Below are 7,261 nucleotides of genomic sequence, written 5' to 3'. Positions count from 1 at the left end.
TGGGGGTCAGATGGTGTCAGAATACAAGCTGCACGGAGAGTGAACACATTGCATGGTGGGAGGATTAAATAGCTTCACCTGAATTAAAGTGAAATTAAACAAAATTGTCTTGTGAGAAAATTATTTCAAAGGTTTGGCTAAAACCCCTCTAAGTTATAGACACTGACAAATTAAAACCATGAAAAAACTGTGATCTCATTATTATTATTATTATTATTATTATTATTATTATTATTATTATTATTATTATTATTGTGGGGGAAAAAAAGCTGATTTCAACAGTGCTTGATTGTGATCAAGCCAGGACTAAATCTATGATATAATTTATTGAAAATTTCAATAAAAAAATGTAAAACTTTGGTAAAAGACTTTATCAAGGATATGTAATGTAGATATTTTATTTATCCTTCCCTACATAGCTGTTTTGTGAATTTAAATGGATCAGGAGGTTTAACAAGTGTCGTAATACTAACATGGCTGCAAAAGATACTGTCACTTTCAGTATATCTTTCATGTTAGATTAACAGCAGAGTCATCTTTAGCGTTTGGAATTTGTATTCTGTATACACACTCCTCTCCATCAAATACTGGGTCCCGACAGTCCCAATGCAGTCCCAGTACTGCACCTGTTAGAGGATAATGTAGAAATAGTCATGCTGGCTATGTGGCTATTATCTAGTTATGATATTAACATAATAAAAAACAGGGCTGGTCCACAGTTTCCAAGTCCACAGTTTTTTCTTGGAAAAAAACCCCCAAAACAAACAAAAAAAAAACAAACGTAACTTAAAAAAACTTAAATCTTCCAAGTATAAATGTGAAGAACACTTTGATAGCTGAAGGAATTGTATTATTTGATTTTTTTGTATGTGTATTTACTGCTTCTTGCTTGAAATTATTGTGTATATAGATAAAGTAATTGCTCTGTCAACAAACAAAGAAATTGTATAATTATTAGGCGCATCACATTTTTTCGGAGTTGTTCCTCTTAAATGTATTGATAACACTAAGAATATATCCTGCATTTGTTTTTTTTTCTCTGAACTTTGAATTAAAGACCATTTTAAAAGAGAACTGTCCCCGTCAACAGATGTGTTGACTCAAACAAAGTATCAGGTTTCTGACACTGTATTGCCTTTTCCAATAGGATCTGAATTGAAATGAAGCCTTGGAACCAGTGACCACTACTTAAACTGCCCAGGTCTTGACCACAGTTAATTCACCTGACATTAATCACAACATAGCACAGCTACAAAAGAAGTTCACCCGAGTTAGGTTTCTAAATAAAATGTTTTACAGCAACACTTGCTTATTTTAGCTCTGCATATCTATTTTCTCTAAGTCCAGTAAGTGGATTCCATCTCTATAAGCCCAGTGCTAACATCTAGGAGATAACAATAACTAAAGCAACAATACAAAACATATTTATTAAACAAACTATGCAGATCACATCACAACAGAAAAGTATTCCGGATCACACATTTTATAACACATTTTATAATCCTTTGCTAGGCATGCTTCATCCATAACTTCAGCAAAGAAGGGACTAGCCAAAATGCTTGTCTGCTTGACTTAGTTTCTTGTGTGTTTTACCTTAGAATATCTATCTATCTATCTCTCTGTCTATATCTATCTATCTATCTATATATATATATATATATATATATATATATATATATATATATATATATATATATATATATATATATATAGTTGTGCACAATGTTCGCACAATGTATCCAAAACCGTTGGAGAATTCCTCGGGGCCGTTACATTGTAAACGGCAGTATCACGAAATTGTTTTGAGCTTTCCCAGTGTCCATGCTCTAGTCAATCATAGGCTCTTTAAAGTCAATGTCAGTGCAACCGCAGTGCTTCATCAAACTCTGTACCAGCCTCAGACACCATAAGTTTATCTGTGCAGCTGTTTGTTACAAAAATTCATTAATACAATATGTGATATGGTGCTGAAACAGAAGGCTAGTTTTCTCTGGCCAACGATGATGGAGCTTGTTCACTTCTGAACTTTACAACTGATAATGAACAAGTCTGCAAAGTTCATATATTTCCCCCCGGCCATCTGCATTCAGTCAAAGAGAGGCATTCTGAAAAGCTATTTGTCAGAATCAGGCCAATGCAACTTTCCCTTCCCGAGTAAAAGGAGACAAAAGAAACTAAGATGGTTAATATACTTCATCTGGGCCAAAGGCCAGTCCTGGTGTAAACAAACCAGTGACAAAGTGAAATACAGAAGCATCGAAGTTTCCTCTATTTACATAACTGGTGCCCCACATTATTGTCATCATTCAGTGTTATCATAGACCATATTTGGTTTTCTTTGTTCTGCTGGCCTGCAACTCCCTTTGACATTGTTTTCATTATTTTTAAGCTTTGTACTTTTTACGAGTGTTTTAACCAATTATTTATTTTCTTTTTATGGTGATACATGATGGACTTACTATGTATTTTTTGATTTTGGTGTAAAACTTTACTGAGCAGAAAATAAGGTAATGACTGAGGAAGGTGTATATGCTGTAAACATAAATAAAGTCATATATATAATATATATATAATATATATATATTATATATCCATATAACATATATATATAATATATATATATACACACACACACACACACACACAAATTCTATACACCTTCATAGGTAATCTCGATTAAAACAAGGAATTCTGCTATATAAACATTACGTAAAACACAGGCATAGGCGGGTATTAAAACATAGCATTGTGCAGTCTGTGTGATTAAACTTTTATTAAACATCTATTTATTTATGTTATGAATTATCTTATATATCTTATACACACACACACGCACACACATACACACACATATATAGACAAGGTGTACAGGACAAGGCAAAAGAAAAATCTTCTTATAAACGTTTCAGCTACTGTAGCATTGCATCTCCTTTTTTTTGCAGTTTATAGGTTTAATGGATGAGGAGCTATTGCTACATTTAACCTTTTCATTGCCCTCAACTAGTCATGTGAGGGACAGTGAAAGACAAGCAATCCAAATAGATGAGCACTAGCAATGGCAATTACAGTTTTGATTGGCCAGAAGATTTTTTTTTATGTATGAACAAGCACTTTGTACTAATCAAAGGTACTTGTATACTTAAATGCATGATGTTTGATCCAACAGACATTGTGACTGACATCACAAGGGAAAACTATAAACAGAAACTTGAATATGAAATTGCATTTTTCCCTTTGAGTTTTTTTCTTAAGGGACAGTATTAAGGAGGGATCATTTATCAAGCAGATATGGCACAAGGATTGACGTTTAGCAAGCCATGCTCATTAAGATGTGCAATTATGGCATACCAGAATTTATAAAGAGATATTACTTGAAACCACTTTCATGGATAATAAGACAGTGCTTAATCCTATTTCAATTAAATATTTAGAAAGGAAACTCAGTCTGTGCGAGATAAACTGGTCATGGGGTAACCTCCACAGGATTATATTGGGATTTAAACCCACTTAAGAATTAAAAACAATGAGATGGAACAAGGTCCTAATCAATAAATGTTTCTTTGACAAAGTACCAAAGACTAACAGTGCTTAACTGTAAAGTCCTGTGGGTAATCCCCACTTGATCAAGATTTAACTGCTCTCTACTGACCAAGCAGCTGTCTGAAGAGTGACAAATTTATGATGCAACTGCAATTTCAAACCTCTTGATAATTTGTGGGAATTAGCCCACGGATAAGATAACGGGACAAGGCATGAGTGTTAATGAATCAGCTGAAATCGAGATCACGGCGGAATGTTTTCAGGGATGCTCTATAAAGACACGGACAACCATTAAAGGATTAGAGCACCCGAGATAGAAGGCCTGATTGATAGGCTATAAAGTGTTAGAGTATGTAAATCACAGTGGTTATCGGCAAACCTCTGGACCCAGCAAAAAGGTAACAGAGTTGGGTAATAAAATCTAGGATGTGTCACTGGAGTGGGCATGGCAGAGAACTTAACCCCCATTCAAGGTGACCGACATCTGGCCTACTTAAGAATGTGCTCCTACAACCCTTTCATTGTACACTATTAAAACAGAATTATATTCAGATCATTCTTAACCAACGGCTCAACATTTCTGGATAAATCTCTGTGACTAACCAAGCACAGTGCGTATAACTCAAAACAGCTTTACTTTTTCCAGATTATGGTACAACACACAAGTACAAATCTATATTATCTTCATTTTGTGAAAAAAAAAGGTTTTATTTTTTGTAATGTTATTGTACACAATTCCACAATAAATAATTACATTTTAATTCTTCCAAATGAAATAGGTATACCTGTAGTCTACTCTGGCCACAGGTGTGAAAACATTTGAAGAAAAGATTTATTATTTATAGTATCACATTATTGGATAATAAAAAAAATAAAGGATTTAAGATTAATCTTGGTTTCCTTTACTTAAAAATGTGTCCTGTTATTTTGCTGTGCAGGTTCATAATTGTTCTATAAGGTAGGTTATTATTTTTAACAGGATTCTCTCCAGAAAAACTTGTGTTTATAAACTGAAAAGTGACTACTACACTATCAACGTCATTTTCCAATTCACTGTCTTCCTAATTCTGGCCTCATTTATTTCTAACATTAAAAAGTCCAACACAAGATAACATACAACCCCTCCAACTCAATCTTAGGAAGCCACGCTTATGTAGTAATTGGAGTGTAAATTCTCTGCGTGGAACTGTTTATGGAAGCCTTTATGATAATATGAAATGCATCAATGGGGTCTTCATGTAGTATAAATAGTTGTACATGATTTATTTCTTCATTATAGAATGGGAAATTCCTATCTGTCAGCATTAAACCAGTGGTCTGGCACACATTTTCTGAACTACAGTAAGTTGAAACAAAACTACCGGCTCATAAAAAGTTTACAATTGTTTGAACATGGTACTATTGTAGACCTCTGTTAAGTAAAACAAAAATGAAGTTGTAATCATCAATTTCATCAGGCTAGTAAAAAACGATGCTTTCTCCTCAATTCTTAATAGACCTGCATTCCTTCCTTTCCAGTCACATGAGCTGACATTGACTTAAAAGACTTGCTTCTACCTGGAACTGCTTGAAAAATAATGTCAAGCCTCTTGCTTGGCCAGACTTTCAAAATCGCAAAAAAATTCTTTACATCTGTCTTCTACAATGTTCTACCAGTGAGTACCAAGGAATGACTTCACCTGCGAAAATGTAATGTATTGTACTAAGACATGATTCACCTGGTCTGTGACATTTCATTGGTACTGAGACATGCTGTGTGTGCCAATGCTTCTCTGAGGGGCCACATCCAATAGCTAAAAGACCTAATGCTGCTGGAACAATAGTAATTATGCACAGTATTCACCATTCGCAAGGTGCACAAGAAGTGAACCATTTGGTTTAAATAGTTCAGAATAAAAGTCACACTCTAAATAGTGACTGACATTGTTCATAACTGAATAATATACAGTATGTGTAGAATAATGTGATATATGTTTGAGAGATGCACTTTGTGAACACTTTTCCAAATAAAAAGGACATGTATGACCGGTTTCATCAGGAGAAATGATTATAAACCACTTCACTGATGACCTAGTTGATGCTTCCTTCTCAATATTGGAATGGAGTTGTTGTGCATGAAAATATATGATTGCATGCAGCAGCAGCTATTCCAGTTTGTATTATGAGCTTCATTATCACAGTACTTTGGAAACAATTCAGATGGGTCTTATTAAGATTGTAGTGAAACATGGAGGATCAAACTGCTTTGCAATTGGTGTCCTGTCGTGGCAAGATTGGACCATATTAACATAAGGTAAAACTATAGGAAATGCTTATACATGTTTACACTGGCCCATAATCCCTCTTAGCCATTGTTTGCTCATGAATATTTTAAGGAAGAACTTTTGCCCCTTTAAAATGTGCAGCATGGATAGCCGTCCCCAGCTCCTGTTTGCTGTTTCAATGAACATACAGCAGTAGTTTTCATGAGGTGAAGTTCAGTGTGGGGGTTGGGGTTCCCCAACAGTCTCCTGTTCTCAGTCTTTGAAATAATGAAATAAAAAACATTACCTGTCTCAATAAGAGTTCCATTTGCATGTATCTGGATGACAATGTTATTTTGCACACAGCTAAATCACTGGATGGGTTGTCTGAATCTCTCCAGATGGACTTTAATAGAAACTAACGTCGGTATTTTAATGAAACAAGCTGGAGTTTGAAATCCATTACGTCACCTACCAGGTAATGTTGATTGGTTTAAAAATGTGGCTTTTACAAACGCCTCTACACATTCTATAAGAACAAACAAAAATGTTTACACTAGTGGAATAATGTGGAACATAGCTGATGGTCCAGCTACTGGATAATGGTGGATCTGTTTGCTGATTTGACAGTGGAATCGTGTTACTGTGACTGATTAGACTGTATAGCTTTTGTAGATTAAGACAAACAATCTTGTTATGGCAACATAACTGGTTACCACACGATTTACAAAGGAAATACAGTAACCTGCTGTTTTTAAAGGCAGGCAAATGAAATGTAAACTGTCTAACCCTAAGTTTGTCTTAGTATTACATTGTCTCATTACTTCATCCTTGGATTTTCCTTTTCATCAGTTCTCACTGGAAGCTGTATTTCATGCTGCGCAGTCATGTGGGGAAGATTGATAGTTGTGTTTTCCAAAGTTACAGTTGACTTGTCGACCTCAAACTGCAGTGCAAGGTAATATACGGAACACAGTACCAGTGAATAATAGTAAAAATGGGTCATGCACACAATTTACAATGAACCCGGTATTTACTTGCAGTCATGTTATAAGATGTAGTGCAACAAGGTACATTGCACTTCATTTACAGCGCCTAAGTGGCTAAGGATAGGGCTGATGTCACAACAGTTTGACCAAACCAAATGCAACCCTATCACCATTCAGACCTCAATGATTAATTTATTTCATAAAAACAATCGAGGTGGCCTGGCAAGAATCACCTGATACATATGCACTGCTTTATAGATAGATAGATAGATAGATAGATAGATAGATAGATAATCAAGACAATGTATATTGATTGTTTCGATACGGCCAGTCAGCCAACTAATCGTGCGTTTCTGCAAATTTATAAATTCGCTTGGAAGGGAAAGGAGGAGATGTCAAAATGTTGCGTTAACCGTGCAGCTGCAAGGGTTGGATTTGCTGTCTGAGTGATCTATGACTGATTGCTTTCCCCTGCAGTGTGAGATCACG

Source organism: Polyodon spathula, chromosome 19 (genome assembly GCF_017654505.1).
Source record: "Polyodon spathula isolate WHYD16114869_AA chromosome 19, ASM1765450v1, whole genome shotgun sequence".
Classification (NCBI taxonomy): domain Eukaryota; kingdom Metazoa; phylum Chordata; class Actinopteri; order Acipenseriformes; family Polyodontidae; genus Polyodon; species Polyodon spathula.
This window is presented reverse-complemented; position numbering follows the sequence as displayed.